This window comes from Bufo gargarizans, chromosome 3 (genome assembly GCF_014858855.1).
Source record: "Bufo gargarizans isolate SCDJY-AF-19 chromosome 3, ASM1485885v1, whole genome shotgun sequence".
NCBI classification, from domain to species: domain Eukaryota; kingdom Metazoa; phylum Chordata; class Amphibia; order Anura; family Bufonidae; genus Bufo; species Bufo gargarizans.
In genome coordinates, this window is record NC_058082.1 from 228,399,331 (window position 1) to 228,411,838 (window position 12,508).

A 12,508-nucleotide genomic window follows, 5' to 3' on the forward strand; every position below is an offset into this window, starting at 1 on the left:
TAGTTCTATTAAAAGTCAACTGGAAACCTTAAACCCCCCCTTACTTTCCTGGTTTGGACGAAAAAACATGGTCACGTCCCTCGTCCTACCTAGACTAACATACCTTCTCCAGGTACTCTCCTATACCAAACTCCTTTTTTCAATCACTGGGTCAATACATACGCTCCTTCATATGGAACGGTAAAAAGGCAAGGATCAACATCAATACCTTACAGAGATCTAGAACTCAAGGTGGCATTGGCCTTCCCAACCCCCTACTATACAATAAGGCCATACTCCTTTCCAGAGCCTTAGACTGGTTTAGAAACCCTGAACATAAATCCTGGGTTGGTATGGAGACCCCTCCTTATCTCCAAAACTTAAGGGCCTTATTAGTAGATCCCCATCATAATTTGTTATCACCCATCAAACACAATTTGCTAGTATCATCTACCCTTGATGCATGGAAATGGTTTCAAAACTCAAAATGGGGCTTTCCATCTCCCTCCCTTCTTGTCCAAATCAGAGACGTGATGGGCTTGGCGCCCCTGGAGCTTAGACAAAGTGTTCCTAAAGGCTTACGATCCTCTAATATATCAATAATCTCCATCTTATTAAAGAATGAGGAGGGGATGGTAAACCGAGAAACTCTTATCTCTTCTCTCCCAGAAATTAAATCCTACCCCCTTATGCTCTCCTTTTTGATGACTTACATCAACAAACATATACCAAAGAGCTCTCTCACTAGACCTCTCACTTGGTTTGAGAGCCTTATTCATAGCTCTTCTCCCCGAGGAAAGTTATATCACAACTATATAAATATCTCAACACGGCAATCCTACCTCCCAAACCCAGCTTTATAACCTTATGGGAAAGGGACCTGGATACTCAATTCTCATGCGAGGATCAATATACTCTGTTTAAAATACCCGACACATCCTCGAGATGTACCAGAATTCAGGAAAATGGATATAAAGTACTAACCAGATGGTACAAGACACCTGACATCACATGCCGCTACAGTGATAGGGACTCTGACACCTGTTGGAGATGTGGAGAAGAACGGGGAACAATGTTTCACATCTGGTGGAAATGCCCCCGGATCCTTGAATGGTGGACCAACATTTTCAAAAAATGCAATGAAATTTGCAAATCAAATATCACCCCATCACCAGTACTGACTTTACTGGGACTGCATACCGACCATAATATAAAAATCCCTCCCATATTCAAGATCTTAATTATAGCTGCTCGACTCCTAATCCCTACACATTGGTTGTCACCAAATATTCCCTCTCTGGAACATTGGTCCAATAAAGTTGACTCAATATATAGATTTGAGGAAATAGCTGCTTGGGAAAACAGATCTCATCACAAGATTATGTCCCTCTGGGAAAAAATTGAGATCCTACAGAAATTTCCATAGATAATGTTATCCTCATTGCCCTACCTTACAATATTTCTTATAATTATGGACCTACTCTTGTTTGCAAATATGTACTTCATACAATATAGCACTGTTTACAAACATCCTTTATTGTTGTTATGTTGCTTATTGCTTATTAATCGCCACTAAACAACCCATGTAATACAATGTATGTGTATTGGGAGCTATCCTCCCCTTTTCCTTTTCAATGAGCCAATGCAATTGTAACTGATATCTATTTTGCAATAAAGCTTTTAAAAACTAAAAAAAAAAAAAAAAAAAAAAAAAAAAAAAAAAGTTGGCATGGTGTGAATCCCAAAACGCAATAAGGGTTACCCCCGGCAGGAGAGTAAATATGTGCACATAGCAATATGATTATGTATCCATAACATGTACATAAACATTAAAAGGGCCAACAATGAGGCGACAACATACACTATAGTAATGCAAAAGAAGAACACTGGACAATAACTCTTTAATCTACATTAAAACAATTGATTTAACAAATGATATGCGGGCCATTCAGGAGCGCATGAAGGCCATGGAGGATAGGCAACGCCAGGCCATGACGGGGGTGCATGAAATGATCATGCTTTTGGAAAAGATGCCATAATTTTTAATTTTTTTTCTAATAAGTTATATAAATTATTTATACAGTTATAACATGTATTTTCTTTTTGTAATATTGCTCGGTTTTAGTGTAATAGCTCGGCCTAAATCAGCCAGAGCAGATAGCAGCAGGTAAATACATGTCAAATACATATAGGGTCCATTCACACGTCTGTAAAATGTGTCCGCATCCGTCCCACAATTGAGTGTCGGCCATTACAGGCCCCAAAAATTAGTTTACAGGCGTATCCCTGACAGCAAATGAAATTGTATTCTGTGGCTGGTGGTACATTAGGCATTCACAGGATACAGAAATGTTGGCCATTACAGGCCCCAAAAATTAGGCATTCAACGGACATAAAAGGCCTTTTATGCCGCTGTATTTACCGAAGACAGGGACCATTAATTGTTATGGGTGGTGGGCGGATATGGGGTGTCATGAGGAATTTTAATCAAACATGGTCTACTGGTCACATGTGTTGAATTACTCCGAGATCCATGCCTCATTCATTTTTAGAAATGTGAGGTAGTCAACACTGTCGTGATCTAGGCAAGTGCGCTTATCGGTCACGATCCCCCCTGCTGCGCTGAACGTCCTTTCGGACAGGACACTTGACGAGGGGCAAGCCAACAGTTCCATCGCAAATTGTGCAAGCTCTGGCCAGAGATCAAGCCTGCCCACCCAGTAGTCCAGGGGTTCATCACTTCTCAGAGCGTCCAAATCGGCCGTTAACCCGATGTATTTGGACAACTGCCGATCTAAGCGTTCCCTGAGGCTGGATCCGGAGGACAGCTGTCGATGGGTCAGCTGAAAGAATGTTCTCATATCAGAAGTGACCAACACATCTTCAAACCGCCCTCTTCTTGCAGGCGCTGTTGGATTGGTACCCACAACTGATTCTCTGTGAGTTGAAACTCCTCTGCCAGCACCCAAAAAAGCAGAATGCAGCATTTCTCTAAGCCTGGAAGTGCTGCATTCTGACAGCCCTCTGTGATGGTGGTAACATTTCTGCCATTTTTTGTTTGTACCGGGGGTCTAAGTATATTGCCATCCTGTACTGATCTTTGCCCCTTATGCTTTTTATACAGGGGTCCCTCTTAAAACACTGGAGCATGTAGGCCCCCATTTGCACTAAACTGGAAGCGGTGTAGTGGCCTGGCTCCTGCTCATCATCCAGGGTAATGTCGTCCTCGTTCTCCTCCCCCCATCCACGGACAACACGATGGATCCTAGAAAGGTTTAAAGCATGCTCTTCATGATCCTCCTCCTCCATGGCACCATCCTCCTCTGAATCCTCTTCAGACTCCTGTTGTTGACTTGTCTCAGATGGAGTAGCCCCCCTGGAAATACATCCAGCTTTGCTACTTCCTCTTCTTACTGCTCCTTGACGGCTTGATCAATGACACGACACAATGCATGCTCCAGAAAGAAGGCAAAATGTATGATGTCACTGATGGCTCCCTGGCTGCGACTGACCAGTTTGGTGATCTCTTCAAATGGCCGCAGAAGTTTGCATGCATCGCGCATGAGCAGCCACTGGCGCGGTGAAAAAAAACCAAGCTCTCCAAAACCTGTCCTTCCGCAGAGTTCGTACAGGTAGTCGTTAACTGCACGTTTCTGCTGGAGCAGCCTATCAAGCATATACAAGGTTGAGTTCCATCGCGTCAGGCATTCACAAATAAGACGTCTGACGGGCAGATTGTGTCGCCGCTGAATGTCAGCAAGGCGAGTCATGGACATGTAAGATCTGCTGAAATGGCCCGAGATTTTCCTGGCCTGCCGCAAGACGTCCTGGACCCCAGGGTATTTGACAACGAATCGCTGCACGGCCAAGTTCAGGACGTGTGCCAATGCACGGCACGTGTGTAATTTTGCCCTGTTTCAGCATCCCCTGAGGAAGCAAACGCGAAACACGTGTAGGGATCCAGGATTACTTGGTCTGTATTTACTTGTATTATTTATTCTCCCTAGGTCATTGTTTACGTTGAGCACTATGCACTTTGTACATTTTTTGACTGTGGGCTGTGACTGAGTATACTCTGCACAGTTTGGGATTATTCATTGCTACATTTTACAACAGACTTGTAAGAATTATCCTGTGTGGCTTTGTGCTGCTTATATATATATATATATATGGATATGTATGCTTTAACAAATGTATGTCCAATAAAAGATTTTTGTATTTGTTTAAATCATGCTGTTTTGAGTCTAGTTTTTGTTTTATACTGTTTCAGCACGCTCAGCAGATTGGCACCGTTGTCGCACACCACATTACCAACTATCAAATTGAGCAGTGTTAGCCACTGATCTGCCTGTGAACGCAAAGCTGAAAGGAGTGCAGGACCGGTGTGGCTCTTGGCTTCCAGGCACAACAGACGTAGCACAGCATGGCAACTTCTCTCCTGGCATATCGAATAGATTCTGGGGATCTTGGTTGACCCAGCGGAAGAGACGGTAGCAGCGGAAAAGGAGGAGTCATCCAAGGAGGAGAGGGAGGATTGAGTAGGAGGAGGAGAAGAAGAGGCAGGCCTGCATGCAACCCATGGCGGTAAAACAAAATCTACACGGGTGCCAAGGGTTACATGCTTAACGGCCATCAGAAGGTTCACCCAGTGGACAGTAAAAGTTATATACCTTCCCTGCCAGTGTTTGCTAGACCACGTGTCTGTGATAAGATGTATCTTGGCACCAACACTGTGTGCCAGAGATACATTCACTTGCCGCTGAATGTGGCCATATAGCTCTGGGATGCACTTCTGCGAGAAATATTTCCTTCCTGGGACCTTCCATTGTGGTGTTCCAATGGCCACAAATTTTCTAAAAGCCTCCGAGTCCACAAGTTTATAAGGCAGTAGTTGGCGGGCTATCAGTTCTGACAAGCCAGCGGTCAACCGTTGGGCAAGAGGCTTATCAGGCGTCATCATTTTTTTACGCTCGAACATTTGGGCCATGGAAGCCTGCCTTTTTCCTGACAAACGTGAGGACGGCATGATGGAAGGTGGAGTAGAGGACAATTGGGAGGATTGAGGAGAAGAAGAGGCTGGACGGTGAGAGCCTGGAGTGTGGCTTTGTGGGTTCTGACGGAGTTGCTTCCACTGGGCTCGGTGATGTGAGGCCAGGTGCCTTCTTAAGGCGGTCGTCCCTAGGTGAGTGTTGGGCTTACCGCGACTTATGCGTTGACTGCAAAGGCTGCAGATGGCAACACTATTGTTAGCAGCTGAAAAAAAAAGCCCAAACTGCAGAGTCATGTACCGGCGTCCTGGGAGCGCCAGATGTGACTGTACATGGTTGATGGATCGCTCCCGATACATTAGCAGTCTGGTTTGTCCCTCCTGTGCAATATAAGTTCGGCCTGCTTCTCCTCCCTATCTGCTGGTCCATCTCTCCCACTGAACTCCCCTCCTCTTCCTCTCTTGTGGGCACCCACGTTACGTCCATAGGCACGTCATCATCGAAGTCACCTTCCCCACCACTAACATTAGAGATCTCGGAGTAGGCAGCAAAAGCGGGGACCAATCTCCTTGGGCTGATCTGGGTACTGTCGTCAGACTGCTGAGTGGCGGCTGTTGCTTGTCTTTTTTTTTACAGGTCTAATAGGTACATCACACCCAAAAATTGGAGAATTTCACTCGAAAATGTAAATTACATTTTTTTTTGTTTAACCTGTCTACTAGGTATAGCAGTGGTACTATACACCCAGAAATTGGTGAATTTCACCAGAAAATGTAACTGACAATGTATTATTATTATTTTTTTACTGGTCTACTAAGTATAGCAGTAGTACTATACACCCAAAAATTGGTGAATTTCTCGAGAAAATTTAAATAACAAAGTAATGAAATGACATTAAAAAAAAGTGCAAATAAAAAAAATTATAATTGATTTATGAGGTGGAGTTCCATATGGAGTAGGAATTTGAGGAGTAGGCGGAGGACATAGCAGTGTAGGTGGAAGCGGCGGTGGAGGACGAGGTAGCCAACACAGGTTTTTTGTTATAATTTTATTTTTTTAATTAGGGTACACTTTAAAAGAGTGTAAAATATCCAAAATACAAGAATGAGCAATTTCGCTGCAGTATAACAATGGCTGGTTAGGGCCAGTATGCATGTCTATTCTGCACAAGTCCTGAGGGATCCATGCCTGGTTCATTTTAATGAACGTAAGCTTGTCCACGTTAGCTGTGGACAGGCGACTGTGATTGTCTGTGATGACGCCCCCCTGCCGTGCTAACCACTCGTTCAGATAATACACTGGCTGCAGGGCAGGTCATCACCTCCAAGACGTAAAGGGAAAGCTCAGGCCATGTGCCCAATTTGGAGACCCAGAAGTTGAAGGGGGCAGACCCGTCATTCAGTACGTGTAGGTGTGTGCACACATACTGCTCCACCATGATGGTGAAATGCTACCTCCTGCTAAGACGTTCCATATCAGCTGGTGGTGCTGGTTGTTGTGGCGTGCTGACAAAGATTTTCCACATTTTGGCCATGCTAACCCTGCCTTCTGAGGTGCTGGCGGTGCCCCAGCTGCATTGGCAACCTCTTCCTCTGCCTTCGCCTTGTGCTTCCACTGTGCCCCCGTTGTCAGGTGGGAATGCCACCAGCAGCGCTCTACCAGCACGTGCTTGTACTCGTGCATCTTACTATCACGCTCCAGTGAGGGAATTAAGGATAATACGTTGTCCTTGTAACGGGGATCCAGCAGTGTGGCCACCCAGTAATCAGCACAAGTTAGAATGTGGGCAACTCGGCGGTTGTTGTGGAGACACTGCAGCATGTAATCGCTAATGTGTGCCAGGCTGCCCAGAGGCAACGAAAAGCTGTCCTCTGTGGGAGGTGTATCATCTGTGTCCTCTGTATCCCCCAGCCACGCACCAGTGATGGCCATGAGCTGGTCTGGGTGCCAACCTGCTGTGAAATGGTTCCTCATCCTCCATCTTCTCCTCCTAATCCTCCACCTTGTCATCCTCCAGAACTGTGCCCTGGCTGGACAATTGTGTACCTGGCTTTTGGGGGTACAGGAACCCACCCTCGGAGCCACTTGTGAATGACTGGCGGGAAAACCTACAAATTGATCCCTTTTCCACCTCCTCCTCCTGTGCCACATCCTCTTCCATCATCGCCAGGAGCGTTTTTTCAAGGAGGCTTAGAAGTGGGATAGTAATGCTGAGAACGGCGTTATTGGCACTGGCCATGTTGATGGAGTACTTGAAACAGGGCAACAAGGAATACAGGTCTCGCATGGAGGCCCAGTCATTGGTGGTGAAGTGGTGCTGTTCCGCCAAGCGATTCACCCGTGCGTGCTACAGCTGAGACTCCACTATCGCCTGCTGCTGCTTGCACAGTCATGCCAGCATGTGCAAGGTGGAGTTCCACCTTGTGGGCACATCGCATATGAGGCAGTAAGCAGGAAGGCCGAAGTTACGCTGCAGCGCTGACAGGAGAACAGCAGCAGGGTCAGAACGCTGAAAGCTCGCACAGACGGCCTGCACTGTATGCAGCAGCTCTGACATATCGGGGTAATTTTTAAGGAATCTCTGCACCACCAAATTTAGCACATGCGCCAGGCAGGGGATGTGCGTCAAACTGGCTAGTCCCAGAGCTGCTATAAGATTTTGCCCATTATCGCACACCACCAGGCCGGGCTTGAGGCTAACTGGCACAAACCACTCATCGGTCTGTTGTTCAAGGTCCGTCCATAGCTCCTGCGTGGTGTGGGGTTTGTCCCCCAAACAGATAAGTTTTAAAACAGCCTGCTGTCGTTTACCCCTGGTGGTGCTCAAGTTGGTGGTGAAGGTGTCATGCTGACCGGATGAGGAGCCGAGGAGGCAAACTGAAGTGCCCTGAAATCCTTGGTGGTGGAAGGACATGCTCAAAACTGCTATCCGCCTCAGGCCCATCCGCCACTGCATTTACTCAGTGTGAGGTGCACCTTGCCACAGATGGCGTTGCGCAGTGCACACCTGATTTTGTCCTCCACTTGGTTGTGCAGGGAAGGGATGGCTCACCTGGAAAAGTAGTGGCGGCTGGGCACGATGTACTGTGGGACAGCCAATGTCATAAGGCCTTTAAAACTATCTGTCTCCACCAGACGGAATGACAGCATTTCAAAGGACAGTAATTTTTAAATGCTGGCATTCAGGGCTAGGGATCGCGGGTGGATAGGGGGGTACTTCCTCTTCCTCTCCAGCGTTTGGGAGATGGAGAGCTGAACGCTTGCGTGGGCATTGTGGAGATGCTTGGTGACCCAGGTGGTGGTGTTGCTGGAAGATCCTCTGTTTGTGGGGTGGCAGGTGGCACTGTCACTCCAGAGGTAGATGAAGAGGCTGAGACTGCAGCAGAAGAGGAAGCAGGAGGAGCCAGAGACCTTTCCTGGTTTTTGAGGTGTCTACTCCACTGCAGCTCGCACTTTGCACTTAAATGCCTGGTCATGCAGGTTGTGCTCAAGTTGAGAACGTTTATGCCTCGCTTCAGACTCTGATTGCACAGCGTGCAAACCACTAGTGGTGAAGTGGTGCGGCGGGGAGCAGCATGAAGCCTGCAGCTGACTATTAGAAAGTAAGGGAGACCTCCCCCGAGACGGATACCCTGCCTATCTCTAAATCATTTCTGAAAGACGCCCTGAATGAAGCGCTAGAACCCCTGAGATCCGATCTCACCTCCATTAAAGAGGACATGCGCCACATAGGAAGAAGGGTGGAGGTGTTAGAGGACACACAGTCGGCGATAATATCGCATCAGAAAAATACCTCTTCCACGCTGTCTCAACACCAGAAGCACCTGAACGCCCTGTACATACTCCTGGAAGATCAGGAGAACAGGGGAAGACACAATAACCTGCGTTTTAGAGGCATTCCTGAGACAGTGGGCACAGATGAAATAAACTAAGCTGTAACAAACATATGCATGCAGCTGCTGGGCCCTGACTCTACACATGAAATAATCATTGAGAGAGCACACAGAGCACTGCGCCCTAAACCCCAACCTACAGAACCGCCTAGGGATGTGATTTGTAAATTTCTACATTACCCTGTCAAGGAAGCAATATTGAATAAAGCAAGAAGTACCCCACAAATAAGTTTGGAAGACTGTCCTATCTCAATATATCAGGACTTAGCACAAACCACTCTGAAGAAAAGGAGAGCCCTGAAACCACTAACTGAATGGCTGCGTAATAATAAAGTGATGTATAAGTGGCTCTTTCCCTTTGGCCTGTCTTTCCTCTTTAATGGCCAGAGATTTTCCATCTCATCATATCAGGATCTGACCAAAGCATTTGACATCCTGCAAATTAACCATCTTCACATTGAAAACTGGGACATTATTCAAGATAACATTTCAGCATCCAATCTTCCTTCAATCGCTCCGTGGGAAACACCTCGCCCAGCCAAGCCTCAAAGATCTAGAAGAGGCCGTAACTCCTCCACGCCAAGAAGACTTCCACTCAATGAAGATTAAGAGACTCCTCTTCTTATGACATACTAGAGCGTCCATTATATAAGTATAACTGCCATTTACATGCTTTCTTTCCTTTAAGATGTCCTATACAGGCCATTTATGTTTGTTTTTATATTCATGCCCACAAGGACAAGACCATCCCTTCCACCTGTTCTTGTACCTTGTAGGATCCAAGATATTGATCCTTATGAGGGTAATACACCAAGTCACAATATGTTGTGTACCCCCCCCCTCCCCTATTATACCAATTGAGCTTCATTGCTCTTCCTCTCAGGGTTAACGAAACCATTTGTTGTTATGTTTTTCACTTATGTTGTATGTTTTTTGTTTTAATGACAGGTGCTCTCCAGTATCTAAGATTCATGCCAAGGTGGGAGGGTGTCTTCTCCGGATCCCAGATGCTTCACCAAGGGAAGCTAAGTACCCTTATATTATACACACACAGGATCTATCAAAGCGAGCAACAGACTGATACTCCTATGATAGATGGCTGATATATGTGTAGGCTCTTTCAATGTAAAGGGATTCCATGCCCCAGCTAAACGTAGTCAGATCTTTTCTCATATGAAAAAGGAAAAATGCTCAGTTCTGATGCTTCAAGAAACTCATTTCAAGTTCAATAGATATCCTGATCTCTCCCGATCCCTATTCCCACAGTGGTATCACTGTGGCTCTGATTCTGCAGCATCTAGGGGTGTCAGTATCGGGTTCCGGAGGGGACTCCCTTTTACGTATGTGTCGCATATTCAGGACACTGAAGGTCGATATATCTTTCTGAAGGGAACTATCGCTAACCAATTGTACACATTTGCTAATGTATATACCCCCAATGTCAACCAGGTATCGTGGCTAGTGGAAATGCTTTCCCTTTTAGAATTCTATAAGGATGGTGTAGTCCTCCTGGGAGGAGATCTAGATTTAACACTTGATCCCCTACTAGACTCAACTTCCGGGAAATCCGCAGTCTCTTTTAGAGCCTTGAAACATCTTAAGAAGAAATTGCAGCAGAGTGCATTGATTGACGCTTGGCGTCTCTTTAACCCATCCAGGAAGGACTTCACCTTCTTTTCATCACCACATCATTCCTATCACAGACTGGATTACATATTAGTGTCCAAAGAACATCTAAGCCTGTGTTCCCAGACTCGCATTGGTAACATGATTCTTTCAGATCATGCACCGTTTTTTTTAACCATACTTGCTCCCTTATTAGAACCTAGGGCATTTAGGTGGAAATTAAATGAACAGCTAATAACCACTGAGGAAAATATAAAAATTACGAAGTCCTCATTAGAAGAGTTCTTCTCCTTTAACGCACTTCCTGGAACTTCACCACATATTTTGTGGGATACCCATAAGGCTTACATGAGGGGTCATTTCATCTGCAGGGGAGCTAAAATTAAGAAAGAAAGGAAAAAACAAATGGATGAACTCCTGTTCCGTATCCAACACTTAGAGTCCCTACATAAAAAATCCCTACTACAAGCACACCTAGAAGAACTTTCTGAAGCGAAAACAAGACTGAAAAATATCCTAAATACGTCCTCAGCAAAGTTTTACCTCCATGCACAGTACAAATATTATGCGCATGGGGATAAAGCGTCTAAATTTATGATGCAACGCACAAAACAAAAGGAAATCTCACAATTATATTCATAAGATTAAAACTCCAGGAAAAGGAGAAGTATTCACTACCCCAGATATAGCTGCACAGTTCCAAAAATATTATTACTCTCTATACAACATAAAAGAAGATGAGGAAAGCACTAACACCTCCACCCTGCCTTCCCCAGAAAAATCAGTTGAGGCTTACCTTACCTCTTTATCCTTGCCGAAATTAACAGACTACCAGTCCCAAACTCTTCAGGCTCCATTTAAACTTGACGAGATTATGACAGCTATCAAACAGCTTCCAAAAGGGAAAAGCCCGGGTCCGGATAGTTATCCTGCTCAATATTATCGGACATTTGGTAAAATATTAGGCCCCTACCTGCTATCTGTCTTCAAAAGCTCCCTGTCTGGTGTCCCCCTTTCCCCAGATATGACTAGGGCAAATATTACGATCATTCCAAAAGAGGGGAAAGATGGATCCCTATGCGCTACCTATCGCCCCATATCTTTACTGAATTTAGATTTAAAAATATTAGCTAAAATTTTGGCGACACGCCTTTCTGGTTTTCTCCCATCCTTAATCAAAATTGATCAAGTTGGCTTCGTCCGTGGTAGGGAGGGCAGAGATAACACTGCTAAGGTCCTAAATGCAATATATTACGCGAAAAGGATCGGTCGTCCTCTGGTCCTCCTTAGCACGGACGCAGAAAAAGCTTTTGATAGGGTTAGTTGGGATTACATGATGGAAGTCCTCCGAGCTTTTAATATTCCTGAACCCTATATTAAAGCCATCTTATCATTATACTCTAATGCATCAGCTTCAATTATCATAAATGACACTTTGTCCCCACCCTTCAATATTCGCAATGGCACCAGACAGGGATGCCCCCTGTCACCATTGATCTTTGTATTGGTCATGGAAACACTGCTGCAAGCGCTCAGAAAGGAGAAAGGGATAGAGGGCATTAAAATGGATCAACAAGAACACAAAGTGGCTGCGTTTGCGGATGACCTCCTCATAATGAATTCCAACCCAACCAAAGCTCTCCCCTTAATATACAATATCTTGGAACAATTTAGTATCCACTCCAATTTTAAAATCAATATGAGCAAGTCGCATATCCTAAGTATTGACCTCCTACACTTAAAAAAGTCTTGAAAGACAGTTCCCCTTTTAATTGGGATACCCCATACATTACCTACTTGGGAGTTAAAATTAGTCCAGACCCTACCTCACTATTTCATTTAAACTACTCCCTCCTCATGAAATCAATAAGTGACCAATTGCTGTTATTAAAGAACCCTCCTCTCTCATGGCTTGGTAGAAAGAATATTGTCACCTCTTTAGTATTACCTAGACTGACCTACTTACAACAGGTCCTGCCAATTCCTGTCCCCAAATCATATTATGATAGACTTAAAAGTGAA